This window comes from Stegostoma tigrinum, chromosome 2 (genome assembly GCF_030684315.1).
Source record: "Stegostoma tigrinum isolate sSteTig4 chromosome 2, sSteTig4.hap1, whole genome shotgun sequence".
NCBI classification, from domain to species: domain Eukaryota; kingdom Metazoa; phylum Chordata; class Chondrichthyes; order Orectolobiformes; family Stegostomatidae; genus Stegostoma; species Stegostoma tigrinum.
This window is the reverse complement of record NC_081355.1, coordinates 90274302-90298280: the sequence shown is the minus strand read 5'-3', so window position 1 is coordinate 90298280 and position 23979 is coordinate 90274302. Positions and strand designations below refer to the sequence as shown.

Sequence of the window (23979 nt, the reverse complement as noted above, 5' to 3'; positions counted from 1 at the left end):
GCAAACATAGATATGAAGTATTAAAAAGGGGGATGGTCTAATACAATAAGAAAATAAAGAATATTCATCTTTTTTAAAGGAGCTCTGATTGTCTTTGAATTTTTAATGTTGAACCTGAGACCACCACTGTTTAGTTAATGTATCCTCAAAAGTATCAAAATTCCTGGAATCCTTGAAATCTCAGTAAATGGGTGTTTATCCAATTTGTTTTAACACTAAGTTGCGAAGGAAATAGGAACAGAATCTCTCAGCACTTACTGTTACAAATCCACTTTTTTTCTCTTTCATTGCCACTCTGCTAAGCAGCAACTTAAATATATTCATTTCTGCTTCCCTGAGAACGATTCCATTGTCCTTCCAGCTGGATATTTGGATACAACCTTTCATGTCCAATAGGTACAATTTATCATACATGTATAAATCAAAAAAAAGGAAATGTGACTTTATGGACCCCTGCCTCAGTTGAACGATTTCAATGTCCTTAGCGAAACTGAAATATCAGTTCTGATGATTTTGCTTATTCCACGTCGATTTCCTGAATTTGCCTAAATCGGTGATCAGGTGATCACTGTAGCCATTTTAAGACCGTGCTTCTTTCTTTTTAAAACCTTTTTAGTCAATAAAGGTCTCAGGTATGACGATCAGATGATGGAAGTTGAAAATTGGTAGTTTATGTTTTACCATTGTCATGAGAACATTGATGCGGTGGCTTATAAAAGAACCCAGATGAGTTTGTCCTCAGAGACGCTTGGTGTACTGGCAGGCTTATAGCGGAATGATTTTTCATTGTTTAAGAGTGTGGAGGACTCTTACTCCAAGTTGGCCTAGAGCTCTGAGTGGAGCTTGGAGCCTTTACTATTCAGCATGGAAGTGGTACCGAACCTGACTGAGGTACTGTTCTTCTGATATACTGAGGTATTAGCCACATCTGTCGATATGCGTAGATTGACAGGCAGTTAATGGCTTTGTAGCTGCTCTGATGCAAACTGGATTGCTGACCTTCTTACCATTTCTTACCTAAAATGGCCCTATGAGTCTTGAGTTGGATCTTCAGATGGTGGCTGCACATGAATGTGGAACTAGCTAGAGAACCAGCAATTCACTGCGTCAGCCCACATCGTGTTTCTGCTGCTGGGTCCTGGATTTCTGCCTCTGAACCTTGAAATTGTCAGACCTGTGAGGCTGTGGTGTTGCTTAATTCCTGCATTTGGAAACTAGACAAGAGAACATGTTCTGTAGTAGAGCCCAAGGCCAGTGTCAGTTGGGTAGGGAAAAGAAGGTGTCCAATCCCCATGGTCTTAAATGACAAAATTCAATCTGTGAACCCTCACTCATCTACAGATTTCACTGTAAAATCTCCACATGGCCTTCAGTTAGTCTAGTTTCATGGGTGCACAGAAAGCAGCCATCTTTTAAAATCAAGCTGCATGAGATCCTCAACTCTTGGCTTCTCAATTGAAGGAAAAGACAAGATGGTCCTTCAGACATTAGGGGAATGATTTTCTAAATGATCACACTAGTGAAAAGCATAACTAAATGTACTGTACAACAGAAAGACACAGTCCAATAATATTCACAATATTTCAATGAATGGAGGAGACATTTTGGCAATGATGCCTGAAATTTTCTGACCTGCAGCCTGTGAGTAAAATTTCCGCTACAAGTCTATGTTCAGAAATTTTGGCCAGATCATTCCTGCCTTAACATTGTCTCCAACATCACTTCCCCTATCCCATTGTGACCTATGAGTTATCCCATACGCATTCCCTTATGTTATTAAATAAATCCTAATGGAATTTAAAGTGATTCTTGGAAGGATTCTGGCCAACGTGAAGATCTATGGCAATGATCATGGGTGGCACAATGGCTCTGTGGTTAACGCTGTTGGCTCACACCACTAGAGACGGTTTGTGTAGAGTTTGCATGCTCTCCCTGTGCCTGCATGGTGCTCTGGTTTCCTTCCACAGTCCAAAGATGTGCAAGTTAGGTGAATTGACCTTGCTAAATTGCCTCATAGTGTGCAGGGATGTGCAGGTTATGTGGGTTAGCCATGGGAAAAGAAAAATCCAGAGGGTGGGTTGGGGTGCTCTTAGGAAGGTCAGTGCAGACTTGATGGCCAAATGGCCTTTTTCTGCACTGTGGGGATTCTATGAACCTGGGGAAATTGTGTCTGTCCTCCTCCCATAGTGATGTAAGAGGTAGATGAAGTACATGCTAATAACTGGTTCCATAGTTACCTTTTCTTAATAAGACCATTCAGTTAATTTAATCAAATCTGCCATTCAATGAGAATATTGCTGATATCAATAATCCTCAGCTCCACTTTCTTGCCTTTTCCCTCCAAACCATGATTCCCTATGATTACAAATTTGTCTATCACAGCTTTGAATGGGCTTAATGACCAAACTTTAACAGCCCTGTGTTAAAGCAGACCATAGATTCACTACCATCAGAGAAACAACACATCCTCATCCCCGTCTTATTTACAAACTCTTATTCTGAGATCATGCATAATGGTCCTAGACTGTCTCCCCAGGGGAAATACCCACTCCACATCTACCCTCTCAAGTCCCCTTGTTTAATAAGGTCACCTGTAATGATTCTATATTCAAAACGAATACAGGCCCAACATATTTAACCTCTCCTCATAAAAGAGTCCTTCAATACCTGGTATCAGCCTTTTGAACCTTCTGTGGACTGCCTCCAATGCCAATATATCATTCCTTGGATAATGGGTCCAAAATGGCTCACAGTATTCCAATTGCTGAACTATAAGTACTTGTATAATTTTAGCAAAACTTCCCTACTTTTATACTCCTCTTGAAATAAAAGCCAACATTCCATTTTCCTTCTTTCTTACCCCATGAACTTGGATGCTGGCTTTTTGTGATTTATTCACAAGGATTTTTACGTAGCTTTCTGCAGTCTTCCTCCAGTTAAATAATATCCAACTCCCCTATGTTCCTGCTAAAATGCATACTTCACATTGCCCCACATTACAGTCCACCTCCCTCTGCCTTAACTTATCTTTATCCCTCCACAAACTCTTTATACAATCCACACCATTTGCCTTCCCAACTATTTCTGTGCTGTCTACAAACTTTGCTATACTACATTCACTTTCCTCATCAAAGTCATGAATATATTACAGATAATTCTAGCCCCAGCACTGATCCCTGTGGCACTCCACTAGATACAGGTCACCATCTGACAAAGGCTTCCTCTAATCCCAATACCCTGTCTTTTATCAGTTAGCCAATCCTCTATCTGTGCTAATGTACTGACAATGGAGTAGTACCCCTGCATTTGGCTTGGCCACTCCTATCTGCTTTCCTTTGTTTCATTTCCATTTTACTTTTGGTCCTCTTTCCATTTTCTTTTCTTCAAAACCTTTTGGGGCAGCATCAGCGGCAAGTAGTGAGAGTGGGCCATTCGCAGAATGGGCAGCAAACTCCCAAGGGTCAAAGCAGTGGCAGTGGCAGCAGCAGCACGTTCACAACTTCTCACTGTGATAGGGGATAGCAGCAGCGGCAAATCCCCTCGCTGTGATCGGGGCAGCAGCAAAGCCCCTCGCTGTGATCAGGGCAGCGACAGCAGCAAAAGATTCCAAGCCATGGCTAGGGCTGGGTGCCTGCATTGGAGGCTGAGCATTCCATACACCTTCATTGAGATGGGACTTTAAGATCTGGACATTTTCCTTTTGACTCTTTCTTTTGTTTATGCTGTTGTTTTATTTTCAATTCTGGTTATTGTAACCAAGATGGCACCCGAAAATTGCAACTTTGTACACTTTTCTCTGTACTCCTGTCTTTCTGTAATTGAGTATGTGTGACAATAAAATCTAATTCTAATACCATGGGCCGTTATCTGCATTAAATAGCCTAATGTGTAGTACATTATCAAACACCTTCTGAAAATCCAAACATATCACATCCACTGTTGGGAATCCTGGGAAGCACTGAGGACTAGCGGCACCATGGCATGCCTGTCCATGGGTCACTTAAAGACAGGTGATAATGTGGGTATGCTTGCCTTTACCAGCCAAAGCATAGAGTTTAAGAGCAGGAAGGTGATGCTGGAACTGTATGAAAAGTTGGTTAGGTCACAGCTCAATCATTGTGTGCAGTCCTGGAATCCGCATTATAAGAGGTATGTGATTATGCTGGAGAGGGTGCAGAGGAGATTTCCCAGGATGTTGCCTGGGCTGGAGAGTTTTAGTTATGAAGGTGGATTGGACAGATTGGGGTTGTTTTCCTTAAAGCAGAGGAGACTGAAGGAGGATGTGATTGAGATGTATAAAATCATGAGGTGCATAAATAAGATAGGCAGGAAGATACATTTCCCCTTGGTGGAGGGATCAATGACAGGGGGGCATAGATTTAAAGTGGAGGGCAGGAGGTTTAATGGAATGTGAAGAAACATTTTTTCACCCAGCTGATAGTGGGAATCAGGAAATCACTGCTGATTAGGGTGGTATAGGCAGACACCGTCATAACATTTAAGAAGTATTTAGATTTCACTTGCAATGCCATGCAACACAATAAACCAAGTGCTGGAAAGTGGGATTGGAGCAGTTAGGTGGTTGTTATTGATCGGTTCAGTCTCAATGAGCCAAAGACCCTTTTCCTGAGCAATAGACCTCGATGACTGTATGATTCCAAAATCATTTTATGAAGGAGGGTCCTCATAGACCATGGTGTAACAGAACTTGCAGCCGGCGGCAGTGAGGGAGTATTGCCGGAGCAGGCGAATGGGTCCTCTCCAAAAAAAAGATGTTGTTGAGGGAAGGAAGCCTGATGAGAATAAGAAGCAGACAGACAAATGATTCCTCCACAAAATTTAAACTGAAGTGATTGTAATGAGGTCAGCCAGCTAGAGCTCATAGAATATGAGTTCCCTGATTGGGGCTGTTCATCTGGTCCAATTGGGGAGTCCCGGCTGACAGATAAAATGAGGAGTGTCAGAGATTCTGACACTCTGGGTGCAGGCTCAGACAAGGCTCTGCCAGAGTCAAGGACTTTCCATGTGTAATAAACAGTGATGGGATACTGGCCTCTATGCAATTATTTCATAAACAGCAAGTTTTTTCCATATAACTATTTCTTGGATTAACCTTCATTTCAATTCATTATGTAATGACAATGGAATAAAGTATCTCTGCTTCATGATCTTTGGAACTTCCATGTATTCAAATCTCATGTTATGGTAGCCATATTCCTCGTGGTGACCTCATCCTGGAAATGCACTAACAAGTGCAGTAAATGTATTATCCAAGACATAAGAGCATTTCTCATGATCAGTCGCATGTAGCACACATTTATCAGGGCCCTTCATTTATAGTTTTTATTGCACAATGTTTTCAATTTTGAATGGCTTACTGCATCGATATAAGAGCACTGGTACAATAAGAAAGGAAAGAATGAATTAATGTCATTGTGAGGTTAAGTTTTGGTTCCCAGGAGGAACCTGCCTGGAAGTGGGAGAAAAAAGAGCAATCCCAGGTTTTGTGTGATTTCTGATGTTCAATGTGGATGCAAGGAGACAGCACATTCACACTTCTCAAATGCATGAGCTGCCTCTGAAGGGAAGTTGTTGAGATATGTTCTCAATACAGTAACAAGCGTTCTGTACCTTTTGGCAGAAACACTGTATAGCTGCTCCCCAAATAGCACAGAGTCTCTACTCTGAGATGACTGAGAGTACAGGGTGGAAAGAGAGGAGGCCCTGGCCATTTTAACTCCTGGCTTTGATTTAACTAACTGTACAGTTTCTTCCTTGTGCTTGTAACTACAGTGAGTATGAATGACCGTGAGTGTAAACATCACCTAAAACGCTCATTGGTTCCCATAAATCTCAGACTTTTGCTACCATAGAAATTACATGAATATCACTAAAGACACACATCAATTTTCATTAATTATGTAAAATGTACAATAGTTGCCAATCATCTCACTCCAAAACCATTCATTTTAAGGCAAGTACTTTGAGAATATTTCTGAGAACTATGATGCAGCATTATATAACTGCAGCCCCTTATTTCTTTAAACATCAGAAGTAAAAATGTTTTATTTACTCTGAGTAAAATCCAGAGAATTTTTCAGCTCAGATCTCATCGGAGGAATCCTGCTTTTTGGACGGGACACAATATGTTCAGAAAAGACTTTGATTATAATTGCCTTTGGCTACTTGACCGCTTCCTGTCTCTGATTGACCAGCTAGCACTGCAAACAATTTCTGTCAAAATGACAGCAGCTCCAAGCAATGTTATTTTCCTCTCAGTTCCTTTCACCAAATGTATATGTAGATGTGCTGACAAGCATAATATCATTCTATTTTCACTGGAAACACGCTTTGTCAGAAAATCCAAAGCGGTTTGATGATGATTAGGACTAATTCAGCAATCTGGTTTTCAGACAATGTGTGAAGATGCAGAAATCATAATGATACAGTCGAGTACTCATCTCTGGGTGTTGCAGATTGAGGTGTGATATGGCAATAGTGACAGTAAGGGAAGACCAAATGTGATTCAAACCATTCCCAGAAGCTCTTTTAAAACAATCAATTTCATCTGATGGAAAAATAAGACTCTTTCCCCTTTAAAATACTTTATCTTCCCAACTCTTTCCTTTTTTAGTGACTGGTGAGACTGATAAATGTTCAAGTCCTCTGAGCATGGATGCACGGACAAATAACACATACACTGGCACATCTCAGCCTTATTCAGGGGCTTCTCTTCTGCAGTGGGAGAGCTATTTTGTGTCTGTAGACAGAGTGACTGAATCTCCTCTTTTATATACACACAAAAATTAAAACTGATGTTACAAAGTGACAGGTGATTTTCTACATTTGTACATGCTCTATCAATTCTCTTGACCACTAGTTGTCTGTAGGTTGCCTGAATGCTTGCCTTATATACTGTACTGAATGAGCAGAAATTTCCTCCAAATAAGTGCTGGAAAGTACAAAGATTAATCCCGAGTCAACAATTCCACCTCTCTCCCAGGTGACACTATATCACAGTGTTTACAGGCTTAGTGGTGTATGTGACCCTGAGATCTTCCAATCACGTTACTGCAACATTTCAAAAATGCCTATTTCCTCCTCCATCATGATGCCTGACTTTATCTCTGCCTCAGTTCATCAACTACTGAAACCCTCATCCATGCCTTTGCTACCTGCAAATTTGACTACTTCCATGCACTTCTGGCCGGTCTTTCATTTCCCACCCTCTGTAAACATGAGGTAGTCCAAAACTCTGATGCCTATGTCCTAAAGTTCTTCAAAAACCATTCACACACCGCTAACCTCCACAGGTTCCAGGTAAAACCATAGCTTGGTTTCGAAATCAATTCATGGCCACACTCCTCCTCACCCCGCCTCCAGCATGCCCAATTCCAATTGTTCCAGCTTGGGTGGCCAGGCTTTCAGATGTTGTGGGTTCTAAGTTTCTGGAATTCCCTCTTTAAATCTCTCCACCGACCCACAGGAATGCGGTTGACTCTTAAGTGCCCTCTGGTCAATTAGGGACGGGCAATAAAAGCTGCCTGATCGGCAACGGCCTCATCCTGTGAATGAATAAAAAAAACTTATTTTCCTCCTTTGAGATGTTCCTTAACAAATTCTGCATCTTCGATCAAGCTTCTGATCCTCTTAACTAATATACCGTTACGTACGTTTAAAAAAAAGTTTGCTAATACTCATGAAAAGCACTTTGGAACGGTTTAACTGCAGGCGCTATATCAGTGCAAGTAGTTGTTGTAGTGATGATGCGCGCTGTGTCTCGAAACGCAACAACTCCTCCGGTGCTTCCAGTGACGTCACAAACACGAGCCCCAAGCTCGGTTTAAAGGACTTTCAGCTTCTAAGATTGATTTAGCTCAGTATCAGGCGAAACTACCTGCAATACATGGAATTGAAACCATCTGGTAATACAAGCTGTTTCTTTTCTCACTCATGTGCTAACATTTGCTATTCAGGTCATATTCTTCACATTTGGGGTCTTCCCTGTATCATGCCCTGGGAAAAGCCACAAAATGCAAACACGGATTCAGCTATTAACTCTGCAGCTAATAGATTTTTAAAGGTGTTTTCTAATCAACCTGTTTGGAGATGTTATTAATCTTAAATTTATTGCAGGATATTAAAAATACCCCTTTGACACTTCTCATCTGCCTCTCAACTTTAACGCCAAGAACTCCAAACAATAATACTCTGAAAGAAAAATGAACTGACCAGAGATCTGTGATGAAAACATTTGATTGTGTGTTCTCATTTCTCTATGCTTCACATGATTTTGTCACAAAAGCTGATCTGGATTGGCTCTTGTAAATGTTTTACAATGTTATTTATAAAAACTGCTTATTATTGGTTCCCCTACCTTTCTCTTCTCTGGTATATTCCCATCCAAATAGAAAGCATTTGACAGCAAACAGCAAATATATAGGTCATTTCAATGACACTGCAGTGGGTCAATACAGAAAGAGATATTAACGTGGGAACTTTGGCAAGTGCAACAAGAAGGGCGAACAGAACACGAAAGGAGATTGTAGCCAATTCAATGGATGCAGTAGAAAGGTGTATGCAGTAACTGTCCCATTTGATCAATCTGACAGGTCATCAGAACAAATATAACAGGGAGGCTGCAGCTTATCAACACCAAGTATTTCATCTATTATAATTTTACAGCACACCCAAAATGAATACCAATATATTTTGCACTTGCATATATTTTTAATTATATATGAAAATGATGAGCAGCATTTCCTGAGGAGTGGCAGTCTCACACAAGGTTGCCTTGCCTCCCCTTCTGCTTCACAAAAAGGAGAGAGCTCCACATTTCTGAGAGACGATTCGATTCAGGGCTCCCTCAGAAATCCGGAGCTGTACTTCCATTCTCATAGTCCCCTCTACAGCACAGAATGGTCAGGGAGACGGTAAACCATGGCCCCTTCTCCCAGCAATCACGTACCTTATGCCGAATCACAAAACACTTTGACAGGCACTGGCAAACGGTGAGTGCACTCAGTTAAGGTGCTTTAGGGTGTTGGAATAGTGGGGAGTCAGACATGGGTAAGCAGCTAGATAGTGTGCGAGGATACCAGGCAAGTAGGATGCTAGCTGGGAAGGGTAACCAGTGGGTAGGATGCTGGGATGAAATGTGGAAAAAGGGCAAGGTAAGGGATGCAGTGTTTAGGATGGGTTAGGGTGGGTGGGAGAAATTGGATTCTGTAGGAGAGGTTGGGTTGGATTCGGTGGAGGGGGAATAGGCCTACATGGTTGTTGTGAGGGTGTTGGTAGGTGCAGGTCAGATCCAGAGTTGGCAAGGAGGGAGTGCATCTGGAGCAGGGTAAGCGGGTTTTGGACAAGGTGGCCAATGGGTTCAGAGCAAATGAAGGCATCTTGGTTCCTGGGAATGAAAGGAGGGCAGGTTGGGAGGGGGAGATGGGAGGTCACTGCATGAATATGAAAGGGGAATCAGGAGTTGGGTGTGAAGGGGACGGGAGGAGGGGTTTGGTGCTGAGGGTGTGAGGTGGTGCTCAGGTGTGGAATAGCACAAGTGGAATTAGGTCCTGGAGTGCGAAAAGCAAATGGGGTCCAGTGCAGGTGACAAGGGATCAGGTCCTGCAGCAGTGGTGAGGGGGTGAGTGCTGGGTAAAGAGGATGGGGTCAAGTCCAAAGCAGAGTAAGGTGAGTTGGAACCTGAGTGAGTCTTGAGTGTGGAGCTGGGAACAGGGCTGCCAGGTCAGCGAAAGGTGAAGGGGGAGTGGGCCAGACCAGGGTTGGTGTGTCAGGCTCTCTAGGGATGGTGGGGCAGGGGGTGTAAGTAGCCTGGAGTGGTATTGAGGCTCGGTGAGATACATGTGAGGTCTGTTGAATGTTTACTCAAAAGTTAAGCTATGTCTTTAATGGTCTCACTTTTCCCGAGTAACTATTGACTTAACTATTTTGTTGCAACTCTCCAACTTCTCCCATTTCGTTGGGGCATTTTGAAGGGCTCCAGGCGAAAGGAAATTGCCAAGTGGAAAGTTCAGTTTCCCTGGCAATTCCCTTGGATGCTATGGTGAGGATTCCATAGAGAGTCCATGTGCAACAACTGGCTGGCCATTGGAAAATCCGGGCCAATATTTCAAAATCTGCCGTTGCCATGAAACTTGGAAGTATTGAAAATTCTAAAGAGGACAGTGTGGAATTTCCAAAGGACAAAGACAGGTTGTTGTAAAAGGTGAACAACTGACAGTTTAACACTGAGAAGTGTGATATGATTCATTTTGATAGGATAAACATAGGGAAACATTATAGAGGTGACAGTCACAAAAAGAGTGAGGGAACAGAAAGATCAGGGTTTATATGTGCAGAGGTAATTGACAGTGGTAGGCTTTGGGAATGTGCTTAATAAAGTTTCCAGGAACCTGGAATTTTTATTAAAAGGGCGAGGGGTACCAAACTAACTTATCGTTAAACTTGTATTAAAATGCCTTCGGCTTAAACTGAAGGGTTGTGCGCAGTTTTGGACACAACACTTTAAGATGAATTTGAAGATATTATAGAGAATGCATAAAATATCGGCAGAATGGTTCCATAGATAAGGAAAATTGGGATTGTTTACCCTGGAGAAAATAAAGTTGAGAGAAGATTCATTGTAGAAATGAGAGATCATGAGGGATCTGGGCAGATCAGACAGGGAGACAGTATTTCCACTGGTGGACATACCAGAAACCAGAGCACACCAATTTAAGCTGATTGCAAAAAATAGCAATGACAACACTAGGAAACATCTTTTAGATGCAGCGAGTGATTAGGATCTAAAATGCAATACCTGAGACTGTTGTGGAGGCACATCTGTTTCAGACATTCTGAAAGATATTGGATCATTATCCAAAAAGTAAATGATTGTAGTGCTGCAGGAAGAGCTGGGAAATTGTGCAAAGTGGATTTCTCCCTCAAAGAGGCAACATTGACACAATGGGTTGAATGGATTCTTTCTGCCCTTTAACCATTCTATGAGTCCTAAAATGGTTTGGAAACATGCGTTTCTTTGGTGGTCAGTTTCTGAGAGAATGCAGAACCTGTTGATGGGATATGGGAGATTCTTAGCCAGGTCATATTCATCATCCATCCTTAAGAAGGTGACAATGGGATTTTTCCCCATGCTGTCACACACCTGGTGATGATGATGTGCCCATGATATCAGTTCAGGAATACTGGGATAGTGACCTGCAATTTGTGCTATTTATTTTGTTCCATGTGACCCATATAAATTTCCTAAAGTTGTTAATTCTTAGAGCTATCCTCTGTGAAGTTTCTTTTTTTTGAAAATATCTTGGGATTCATTACAGTTGATCAGATAATAACTTCCCAAGATGTGATAAAATAGAAATGGCAGCATCTAATTTGTAAATAATAATAATGTGGTTTAATGTTCGTTCAGCTATCTGACTTATAATTAATGCTTCAGTACATGGTATTTCAAATGTGTTTAACGTTTTAATAGATTATACCTTTTAAAGCCAAAACAATGATGCATTCTGCAGCAATGCTACTTTTCATTTCGAGTCTTCCTCTCAATGTTCCCTGTAATTTAATTCTACTGAAGATGGCAACTCATTTGAGAAGCAATCTATGAATTTTCCTTATTTGACTTTGCAGTCACTATTTATTTAATTTTATGATACTGTACTGAAAGACTCAAGATACATTATGCAACAATAAAACGGGATACCGTATGGCTACTGATGCTGAGTTATGCATTTGCAAATATTTATATGAATCCCAATGACATTATTAGCTTCTGCTATTGCTGAGCTCCAGAGAGTAGCCTGAGGTGCCACTAATCCAAAGCAACATACAGACAACACTTCACACCAAATTAAAGCCATTGTGAAGAAGCATAGTAACTGAACCATTGCTTGTTCAAAGAATAAAATTAGTGATCCATTTACAATCTCTGATGGGATGCATGCTACTTCCTAATTTATATGAATATATTCACTCCTGTACTGCGAAATATGGATAGAAGTACTAAAGAGTAACTTCCAATTTTGATGTGAGAGTAAAATAGCCTATGTTGGTTTGGTCACAGTTATCCAGCTTGTACAATTTTCCTTTGAGCAAAGTATTTATAATAGACAAGGTGAATAATACACTGCATGTATAACATACAGAAAGGGTGTAGAATAGACTCATGTATAATGAGCAACGACAGACAAGGTGTATAAAAGAAAGGGTATTTAGTGTGTTGTATTTGCTGCCATCCATATCTTCTTAGTATGTGGGTTCTAAAGATACCTATTGAGCCAGTGTGTGAGAGGGTGGCCATCTTCGGTTGTAATTAGAAAAATCTTGTGGGTCAAACAGGATATAGTTAATAGTTTCTCTATAGCTATTTACAAAGTATTTGAATAGACTGCACATTGCTACAAGACTGCTGAGAGGACCTAGTTTTGTGCCTGTCTCTCAAAACCCCACCAATTCCTTATTAATCCTTTCAGATCCTTATATACCATCACCCTTCAAATTTTTTTGCTGATACTTATTATTGTTATACCTTTGTTCGTATAATTACATTTGCCATTACCCCATCCCTCTCAGAGTCTTTCCAAATTCGTATGAGCTAGAGGCTTCATTCCCCTTCTTAAATGTGTTTTCTTTAAACTTGAAGAATGGTAGTGTGTTGGTGTTACGACAACACTCCAGTGTCCCAAAATATTTATGGACATTTTTTACTTGTAATTCTACAATGTGTTTTTCTTTCAAAAAGAAAGAGACCTGCAATGAAAGAAAACAGAACTGCCGACGTAATTCAGTAACTGTCTGATAAAGTTCTATGAAGCCCATGAGTGTCATATCTGTAAAGTGTCTACCCTATCTGCACCACTCATAATTTTATATGTTACTCCCTCAGTCTCCTCCACTCCAAACGAAAAAGACCAAGTCTAACTAAAACCCTCCAGTCCAAGCAACATCTTGGTAAATCTCTGCTGCACCTTCTCCAGTGCAAACACATCCTTCCTATAATGTGGATTCTAGAACTGCACACAATACTCTACCTGTAGCCTAATCAGTGTTTTATACTGTTCCAGCATCATCTCATTTCTCTTAAACTCTGTGCCGTGAGTAATAAAGGCAAGTATCCCCTATGCCTTCTTAATGATTTATCTATCTACCCAATAACCTCAAAGGACCAGTGGCCATGCACACCACCGACGTTCCTCTCATCCTCAGTGCCTCCCAGCATCTTACTGTTCATCCTATATTCCCTTCCCTTGTTTGGCCTGCTCAAGTGCATCACCTCACCCTTATCCAGATTGAATTCACCTTGCTACTGATCAGCCCACTTGACCAGGCCATCTATATTCACCTATAGTCTAAAGTGATCCTACTCACTGTTTACCACTTCACCATTTTTTGTATCACTTTTTTCCATTAGCATATATAGATGAGATTGCAGTCAGTTTTTAACGTTTTTATATATGTTCCTAGAAAAAAATGACAAGACAGGATGCTTTCTGCGGAAAGGTGGAAGATAGTCAGCTCCCTCAATATCTTTTCCTGTTACATCTCTCTCTCTAACATGTCCCTGACACTCTACAGTGCGAAATTCCATGGATCCCGCATAGGACTTTATCAGATAGCACTGAATTTATATCTGCAGTCTTTTTATTTCTGACTGTGAACAATCCTCTTCTCAAAAACATGTTTGAGGAAAGAAGTTGTGAAAATGTCCATAGTACTTTGGGGTAATAAGGTGTAGAGCTGGATGAACACAGCAGTCCAAGCAGCATCAGAGGAGCAGGAAAGCTGATGTTTCATTTCAGTTCTGATTCAACATCATTTGGAATCTAGACTCTGCGGTTTTGCAAGCAGAGGAGAGCATTTCTGCGTTTCACAACTTTCCATCTCATTGATGGTCTGAAACAAATTTGTTATTTTAATGCAGTTAATTTCAAGGTATTCTGCTTTTGGCTTAGAGTTCAATGTAAGAGGCCTGTAAAATAGTTTACCATCTGGTTCTTGACCAGCTTTGGCTTGACCCTTTGATGTATAACCCCTTCCAGTTTTAGAATGACACTGAATGTCATTGAATACCTTCTGCTCATATGTGGTGATTCTTGGTTGTAAATTATACATATGATATCTTCCTTTCATTGATATAATGCCTTTAGCATTAAGTGTAGTGCCCCTGAACTATGAGTGATCCATTTAATCCTGCTCTAATTTCTGTCTATTAATCAATTTCCAATCATTTCCAAAGAATTCCTGTCAGTACCAAGCACTCTAATTTTATTTACTGACCTCTTGTGTGGCACCTCATCAAAAACCTTCAAAACATCAAAATACACCACACCCATTGTTTCCATTTGGTTTATCCTACAAGTACCATCCTTTAAAAAATCGCCAAACTTGTCAAACATGATTTCCCTTTCATAAATCCATGTAGACTCTGTCTAATTATGCCATTCTTTTCAAAATGTTCCATTATCATTTCCTTCAGAATAGATTCTAACATTTTCCTTTGTCAAGCTTATTGGTCTATAGCTCTCTATTCTCCCTCAGCATCCTTCTTAAGTGGTGGAGTTACACTTGCTAAAAACTGAAAGAACTGTGGATGCTGTAAACCAGGAACTAAAACAGAAGTTGCTGGAAAAGTTCAGCAGGTCTGGCAGCATCTGTGTAGAATGTACAGAGTTAACGTTTTGGGTCCGGTGACCCTTCCACAGAACTGATGCTAGCTGGGTAAACAACAGCTTATATGCAGAAAATAGGAAGGGGATTGGGGTAAGGAGTAAACGATAGGATAAAGGATAGAGCCTGAAGAGAAAGAAGAGCAGTTGGATAGACAAAGGAGTTGATACCGACTCATTTTCGAGTTTAATCATTTTAGGGTCTCAACTGTCCCTGTCCTAGGCCCCTATTCCACACTCTAGGCCTTGTTACCATATACACACATACACACATCACATATCCTGCCATTACACAGTACCTATTGTTAGTCACTAACAGTCCTTATTAACAGTTATTCACCCTCCTTGCCAGATTGTTATCAATTCCTTTGTGTATCCAACTGCCTTTCTCTCTGTTCGGGCTCTATCCCATCGCTTACTCCCTACTCCATCTCCCTCCCTATTTTCTGCGCGTAACCTGACATTTTCCCACCGACCATCAGTTCTGAGATAGGGTCACTGAACTTGAAACATTAACGCTGATTTTTTTTCACAGATGCTGCCAGGCCTGCTGAGCTTTTCCAGCAACTTCTGTTTTTATTCATGATTTGCACTTGCTACCTACTAGTTAGCAGGAACTTTTGCAGAATTTACGGAATTGTGAAAGATATCCCTGTTGCATCCACTATCTGAAATGCTGTTTCCTTCAATTCTCTGGGATGAAGCTCACCTGGTCCAGAATATTGATCAACACTCAATGCAGTGAATTTCTCGGGTAGTACCTCTGTAATAATACTATATTTTTCAGCTCTTCGATTACATAAGTCCATTGGTCACCTAGTACTTATGGGAAATTTTTGTCTGTTCTTTCCAGAAGGCAGTCGTAAAGTCACTGTTTCGTTCTCACCCCTGTTCCCCGCTGTTAATTCCTTTGTCCCCACCTGGAATGGATAGACATTTATCCTCACTAACACCTCTCCTTTCACAGTCTGCCTTAATGATTTTGCTAGCTTGCATTAATAGTCACCTTTCCAATTTGTCATCAGAATCTTGACCCTCCTTCTTATAATGACAAGATATGTATGAGCAGGGTAGTTAGTGGACAGGTGTATAATTAACAGAGGTTCCATTGGACAAGGTACACAATATAGATGGTGCAAAGCAGACAGAGTGTGCCACCAACAGTGTGTGCTGTGGACAGGGTGTATAACCAGTGAGGTGTATAACAGACTGGGTGTTTAAGGGACAGGGGCATAAAGGCCATGGTGTATAATGAACAGGGTGCATCAATGAAATTGTGTATAACACACAGGGTATTTCATCTACAGGGTGCACAATGGTCAGATCTTATAACAGTCAGGGTCTATGAGGAACAGTGTGTATAGTAGAGTAGTGTGTCTGATAGTGAAGGTGTAGCATGAACAGAGTGTATAATGCAGAGGGTGTATAACGCAAAGGTGTATAACAGATAGGATACATAATGACAGTGTATAACAGAAATGATGAATAATGGAGAGGGCTTAAAGTGGACAGGGAATATAATAGACAAGGGCTAGGACAAAGAGAGTAGATAATGAATAGGCAATAAAGGATATAACAGTCAGAGTGCATAAAGGACAGCCTGTACAATATACAGGGTTTTTAATGGACAAGGTGCATTACGGACAGTGGCGTGAAATGAACAGGGTGTATAATGGACAGCTGTATAGCAGACTGACTGTATAGTGTGTAATGTGTACAATGGACTTGTGTATAACGGACAGTGTGTAAAATGGGCACGGTGTGTAATTGACAGGGTGTGTTACAGACATCGTGTATAAGGGACATGGTGTATAATGGACAGAGAGTATAATGGACAGGGTGTAGAGTGAACAGGGGTGCACAGTGGACAGGTATTATAAGAGGTGGCTCAGTGGTGAGCACTGAAGCCTCACAGCACCAGGGACCCAGGTTTGATTCGAGCCTTTGCTGAATGTCTGTGTGGAGTTTGCACATTCCTCCGGGTGCCCTGGTTTTCTCTCTCCGTCACAAAGGTGTGCAGGTGAGGTGGAATGGCCAGGTTAAATTTCTGCATTGTGTTCCAGGAGTATGCAGGCTAGATAGGTTAGCAGGATTATGGGAATAGGGTGAAGGGCTGGGTCTGGTTGGAATGGCCTCTTTCCACATTGTATGGGTTCTATATTGGGCAGGGAGTATAGTGAACAGGGTGTATAGCAGACAGGGGGTATAGTGTACAAGAGGGAAGGATGTATAATGGAGGGTGCATATAATGGGCAGGATGTGTATAATGGGCAGGATGTGTAATGGACAGGGTTTGTGTAGTGGGCAGGGTGTATAATGAAGGATGTATATAATGGAGGGTGTGCATAATGGGTAGGGTGTATATTGGGAAATTGGATAGGACATATGGTGAGCGGCATGTATAATTGAGAGGCACTTAATGGATAGAGTGTATAAATGTGAACAATATATAGCATATATTAGGCTCAATGTGTATAATGTGCAGAGTTTAATATGGACAGATAAAAATGAACAAGGTTAGGCCAGTGTAAGATACATACACCGTTAAAATGGAAAACTTGTTTCATGCACAGGGTGTGAAAAGTGACAGGGTTGAAAATGCACAGGTTGTGGCGTGCAGTGGGTATAAAGTATGATGTGTGTATTGTATAGGTTATATTAATGGAAACTGGGTATAATAGACAGTGTGAGTAAAGGATAAGGTGGTTAACTGAAAGGGGCTATAATAGACTGAGTCCATAACTGAGAGGATAGTTTACGGGATAGTGTATATAACTCACAAGTTATATAATAGACAGGGTTATACAATGGACAATGGTTTAAGAGACAAGGACTCATATTGCACAGAGTATAAAGGCCATGGTTTGAAATGGATAGGGTCTATAATCAACAGGGTGTATTGGGGTAGGGTATATTATGGACTGTGTTAGATAACAGACAGTGTAAAATGGACAGGCTGTATTAAGGGTGAATTAAGACAGGTACTATAAATGGATTGGATCTACAATGTGCAGTGATGTCACCATAGCCCCAGAGGACCACAGGGCTGCTCTCTCATTAGACAGAGATAGACTGGTGGTGAATTTAACCTGAGAGTCACTATATCTCAGGTGAACACTGAGGTTCAGAAGGCATTGTAACTTCAGTCAGTGCTGGTATTGAGCTCACGCTGTTAGTGTCACATGTAACAGAGTATATAATGAACAAGGTGTAGGAAGGAAAGTGTGTGCCATGGATAGTGAACAGGGTATCCAACAGACAAGATCTATGCTAGGCAAAATGATAATGAGCAATATTTCACACAGACAGGTGAAAATTAGAATGGCATTGTACACAATGGGCTGACTCTATCCAAAGATACATCAGGGAGAGTTCCAAGATGTAATTGTATGCATCACATGCAATATTTATGAGAATAACATTCATCTTAGGCAGGGTGTAAAACATACATCAGATCAGCTCCTCAACATATTCTGAGGAAGGGCCACCAGACCCGAAACGTTAACTCTGTTTTCTCCTCCACAGATGCTGCCAGGCCTGCAGTGCTTTTCCAGCAACTTTGTGTACAATGGCAGTAGAGGAGAGGTATTAGTTTGTCCATTTATATCATTGAAGGACCCACCTGGCCCGTACAAATAGCGACTGTCGGCATTGTCCGACTGTGGAGATTTAATCTAATTTGCACAGTGCTGCTTGAAGGAATTTTTATTTTCTCCAAGGAACATGTTGAGTACAAAAACAAAGTTGCTGGAAAAGCACAGCAGGCCTGGCAGCATCTGTGGAGGAGAAAACACAGTTAACGTTTCGGGTCCGGTGGCCCTTCCTCAGAATATGTTGAATAGCTGATCTGATGTATGTTTTACACCCTGCCTAAGATAGATGTTATTCTCATAAATATTGCACGTGATGCACACAGTTACATCTTGGAGCTCTCCCTGATGTATCTTTGGATAGAGTCAGCCCATTGTGTACAATGCCATTCTAATTTCCAGAAAGCACAGGTGTGTGCTGGGGTTGACACCAGAAGCACAAAGTTGGAAACTGACCCCACTACATCCTAATGAACAACGCATGTAGATTTGTTTGTCTTTTCATGTCATAGTTTCCTAAGCATGTTGTACCAGTGCTGAATGTACAGTTAAATCAGGTTTCATTTTGATGTAAGAAATAATGGGAACTGCAGATGCTGGGGAATCCAAGATGGCAAAGTGTGAAGCTGGATGAACACAGCAGGCCACGCAGCATCTCAGGAGCACAAAAGCTGACATTTCAGGCTTAGACCCTGATGAATAACTACAAGAATGAAGTGCAATGTGGCCAAGGTTCCCTGAATTTACTCTGGATGTCGTTTGAGCTGGACAACTTTGTGTGCAGTTTTACAGCCATGTGGATGAGGAGAAAGCAGCTGCAGCTGTTGGTGCTGGTCCTGCTGCATATGGTGCTTTTTGTGTAGCTGGTGCTGCACCACTCATTCCTCAACAGAGCTCCTAATAAATCTCCATAAGCTGCTCCCATGCTGTAGTGAAGGCTGACAGTAGGAAGGCGAAGGTGTATAAATCCCAAGATAACAAATGACATCCGAAATGTATGTGATCACCTGAAAAGCAGAGAAAGCATGTTCTCAGGACAATTACAAAGGCCTTTCACCTTAGCAAGGATGCACATGTGCAGTTTCAGTCTGTAATACATTTAAGCCTGTCAATTTTACACAGCCTTCAGCCTCCACTTGTTGACACTGGTGACTTTCACCAAAAAAGGGAAAGCCATGCCCTGGTTCCTAAAGTCAGAATGCTTGGTTAAACTCTGAGTTCATGGCCTTTTTCTACTCTTAACTGACAGACCCCCATGACTGAATCTGAAGATACTTTGGCTAAGTGTCATTTTTGTCAAATTGCATGGAGTGTTTCTCTCTGTGAGGCCTAGTGAGTTTTCTCATATAATCGTTCCAAAGTCTTCCCATCAACTGCCCACCATGCTCCCGTGGCACCCCTCTTGTTCAATGCTGTTCACTGTTACTGGGAGGACCCACCACCTCTGAGAATTTCCCAGGTTGGACTGACATCCTTGCCGTGGCACCATCTTGGAATCATGAACCGAGTCCAGCAAGAGAAAGGAGTCCGAAGACACCCTGCACTGTCAGTATAGTGGTGCAGCAGCCACTAACCAGTACTGCCCACAGCACAGAGCTGGCTCACTGACATTTGTTTACACAATGCCAACACATCCCAACCTCAGTCACTGTTTAAGTGGCAGGACACATGCCTCACCAGTCTGGCAGCATACAACCCTCTGTAAGTCAGTGTACACTATCCACACTGTAGCCCAGCATCTCATCATTGCCTACTGTGGGGCCATCACTTATAGGGCCCTGGCACATGCTGTGGGTGTAGCGTTTATAAAGCACTGTGCTATCCAACAACATATCCACAGTTTTGACTGATGACAGTTGACAAGCTGCCTGACTTTGCCAGTGCTTGTGGCCATGGGGTGTGAGTAGAAGCTGTCTGTGGATTGTGCCCTGCAATATTGGGTGCCATGATTGAGGCCTGGAGGTGCAAGTGGCAAGACAGGTACTTGCTCTGACTTTCATATCAGTAATTCTCAATGTCTAGTTTCTAACTGGTACATGGTAAAGTAGGATGCTCATAGAGTCATACAGCACAGAAACAGACCCTTTGGTCCAACTCGCCTACGTTGACCAGACATCCCAATCTGACCTAGTCTCGTTTGCCAGCATTTGGCGCATAACCCTCTAAACGCTTCTTATTCATATACCCTTCCAGATGCCTTTTAAATGTTGTACCCACCCCCACCACTCCACCAGCCATTCCATGCATGCACCACCTTTTGTGAGAAAAAGGTACCCCTCAGGTCCTTCGAAATATTTCCCCTCGCTTTAAACTGGTGGAATAGCACTGGTGACAGGCCTGCAGCCTTAATGTCTACAATTCTGTTGGAAAATGTGATTGCTTGCTGCTGATGTTGAGAAAGGCCTCATTAGACCTCACTCGATTGTCCCAGATTACTGGCCATGGTCCACGGTTGTTTAGGTTCTTATACATAGAACGTAGAACATTACAGCGCAGTACAGGCCCTTCGGCCCTCGATGTTGCACTGACCTGTGAAACCAATTTGAAGCCCATCTAACCTGCAGTATTCCATTAGCATCCATATGTTTATCCAATGACCATTTAAATGTCTTTAAAGTTGGCGAGTCTACTACTGTTGCAGGCAGGGCATTCCACACCCTTACTACACTCTGAGTAAAGAACCTACCTCTGACATCTGTCCTATATCTATCATCCCTCACTTTAAAGCTATGTCTCCTCATGCTAGCCATCACCATCCGAGGAAAAAGGCTCTCACTGTCCACCCTATCTAATCCTCTGATCATCTTGTATGTCTCAACAGAGTCAGCCCATGTCTCCATAGGGATTGCCCACATCCCTCTGTATGCACATATCAGAAATGGACGTGAACAAGACCGTGGCAGCTTCCCAGCATATGGCAGAAGAAAATAATTCCTTCCACTGAAAGCGCATTCACATACAGCCTTGTATCTAAACGGGGATATAACCAACATTCCTCCACTGGATGTCTAGAAAGCCTGATGTGGAAGACGGAGTTTCATTATCTTGAAACTGAAACAGAGAGCTCTCGAAAATGTAAATCACAGAGGGAGGCCATTCAGATAGCTATTGTTCATGGAATGCAAAACGTTATAATTTTATTAAAGGTTTTTAAAAACAAAATGATCCAGTGGATGTGGAGTCAATGGCTAAGTCGACGTTTACTGCCCAAGCTGAATTGCCATGGGGAAGGTCGTGGGCAGCTGCCCTTTTTGACCTGCCGCAGTCCTTAGGGTTTAGACACCTCCACAGTGCTGTTCAAAATTGTAGATGGTACAGGCTGCTGCCTGTTTATGTCCATGGTGGAGGGAGTGATTGTTGAAGGTGGTGGATGTGGTGCAAATCAAGCAGGCTGCTTTGTCCTGGACAGCGTCGAGCTGCTTGAGTGTTGTTGGAACTGCACTTATCCAGGCAAGTGGGTAGTATTCCATCACACCCCTGACTTCTGCCTTGTAGGTGGTTGACAGGTTTTACAAAGTCAGGAGGTGAGTTACTCACTGCAGAGTTCCCAGCATCTGACATGCTCTTGTTGCCACTGCGTTTTTATAGCTGACCCAGTTCAGTTTCTGGTCACTGGTGACCCTTGATGATGTTATGATGTGGGGAATTCATTGATGATAAAACTGTTAAACATCAAAGGGGTAATGATTAGATTCTCTCCTGTAGGAGATGACTGTTGCATGGCACTGGTGTGGCGTAGATGTGATTATGCACTATAACAGCCCAAGCCTAAATGCTGTACAGGTTATATTGCATGTGGGCAAAAGCTGCTTCTGTCAAGATACCTGGAAGATGCCAGACCCAATCCTGAGCTGAATCTGCTTTCAGCCATCTGAAGCAGTCCTCGAAAAAACAGCATTATATAACTTCCCTGGAGTGTGAACATGCAATATGTATCAGTTCTTCAGTAGGGGAGAACCTGAAGATTGTGTTGCAATTGCAGTATGTGAGATAACAAAAGAACTTCACAAAGTGACTGCATACCACCTACAAGGCACAAGTCAGGAGTGTGATGGAATACTACCCACTTGCCTGGATAAGTGCAGTTCCAACAACACTCAAGCAGCTCGACGCTGTCCAGGACAAAGCAGCCCGTTGATTTGCACCACATCCACCATCTTCAATATTCACTCCCTCCACCATGGATATAAACAGGCAGCAGCCTGTACCATCTACATGGACACCACTTTGTGCATTCCATTATATTATTGCTCTGTCATGATTCACTTCTCGGAGATAGCAAGAACTGCAGATGCTGGAGTCAGAGTTGATACACTGTGGAGCAGGGGATTTACGGAGAGCGGGGTCAGGCTGCATCAGAGGAGCAGGAAAGTCGATGTTTCAGGCCTAAACCTGAATCACTGTATCATCACAAATAAACACTGATCCCTGTAGCTTGCGTAGTCAACACAACCGCAGATTACGTACTGCACAATAACTGGGTACCAATCAGAAATCTGCTGCAGTTAATTTGCGTATGCTAATGAGGGACATAACACTGCTTTCAGGACCCCTTTGGGAAATGGGGCTATTGGAGTGGAACAAAGCCAGGCTAGCTCTTCATACTTTTGTTTGGTATGGGCATTTCCTTAGATAGAGCTCAATGCTGAAAAAGTGAGTTCAAAGAAACCCTTATTCCCAGAATTGGTATGAGATTAGTGAAGCATACCCATTGGTCACTGATGTTTGTGACCACTGCCAGCCCCAACCCCCTCTACTGACCTCCCTTCCCTTTCCAGCACATAACTGAGGTCACTTGAAACACATAGCACAGTGGTTAGCTCTGCTGCCTCACAGTGTCTCAGATCTGGGTTCAATTCCATCCTTGAGTGATTGTCTGTGTGGAGTTTGCACATTCTCCCTTTGTCTGCGTGGGTTTCTGAGTGTTCTGGTTTCCTCCCTAGCCATGGGAAATGCAGGATTACAGGGATAGCTGTGGACTCAATGGGCCAAATGGCCTGCCTGCACACTGAAGAGATTCAATGAAATAAGGTAGGAGCCCGAAATTCACTTCTGTGGAAAGACAAGATCTCTCTGGGAGTCTGATAGGCATCAGCAGCTTGTTCAGATCAAATAAAAGCAAAAAACTGTGGATGATGGAAATCTAAGATCAAACCAGAAAGGGCTGAAGAAACTCAGCAGGTCTAGCAGCATCCGTGGACACAAATAACAAAGTTAACTTTTTGAATCCAGCATAACTGTTCTTCAGAAATAGTTTTCAGCTTGTTCAGATCATTTAGCTGTGAGCTAAATTTTGGAGCAGCCTCGGGTTTCCTAATGCAGGGCCCAGTGTGGGTGTTAGGTACTTTAGAACCTGCAGTTTTTTGCATCAAAACAATTTTCTTTACATCTTGAAACTACTTTCTCCCCGTAGCAGAAGAGAATCTATTGCAACATGAGAAAATTATTTTCTTTTGAATAAAGCCTTGCCTGTCAACAAGCGGGTGAGTCAATGCTTTTAGATTTATGGGGCCACTGAAGGTGCCTGCAAAACAACTGGATAGATCTGGAGGGCAGCTTGCTGATGGGAAGCTGTTTTTGCTTTAGCTTTAGCACTGGTTCTTAATTTACCAGTACATCATAGATTACATTTCACGAATGGGCCCACTGGACCATTTCTGTTTTATTTCTGCCATGCTTTCATTTTGTTATTTCTCTGCCTTGATTCC

At 42.1% G+C, this 23979-nt stretch overlaps 1 long non-coding RNA gene across 1 annotated transcript in view; it reads left to right on the top strand.

Moving 5' to 3' along the window:
- Window positions 1-21433, top strand: part of LOC125460447 (uncharacterized) — a 30104-nt gene extending 8671 nt beyond the window's left edge. Inside the window, exon 2 of the long non-coding RNA XR_007249260.1 lies at window positions 21093-21433. This is a non-coding gene — a long non-coding RNA (uncharacterized LOC125460447). The remainder of the gene's footprint in view (window positions 1-21092) is intronic.
- Window positions 21434-23979: the final 2546 nt, after the last annotated feature.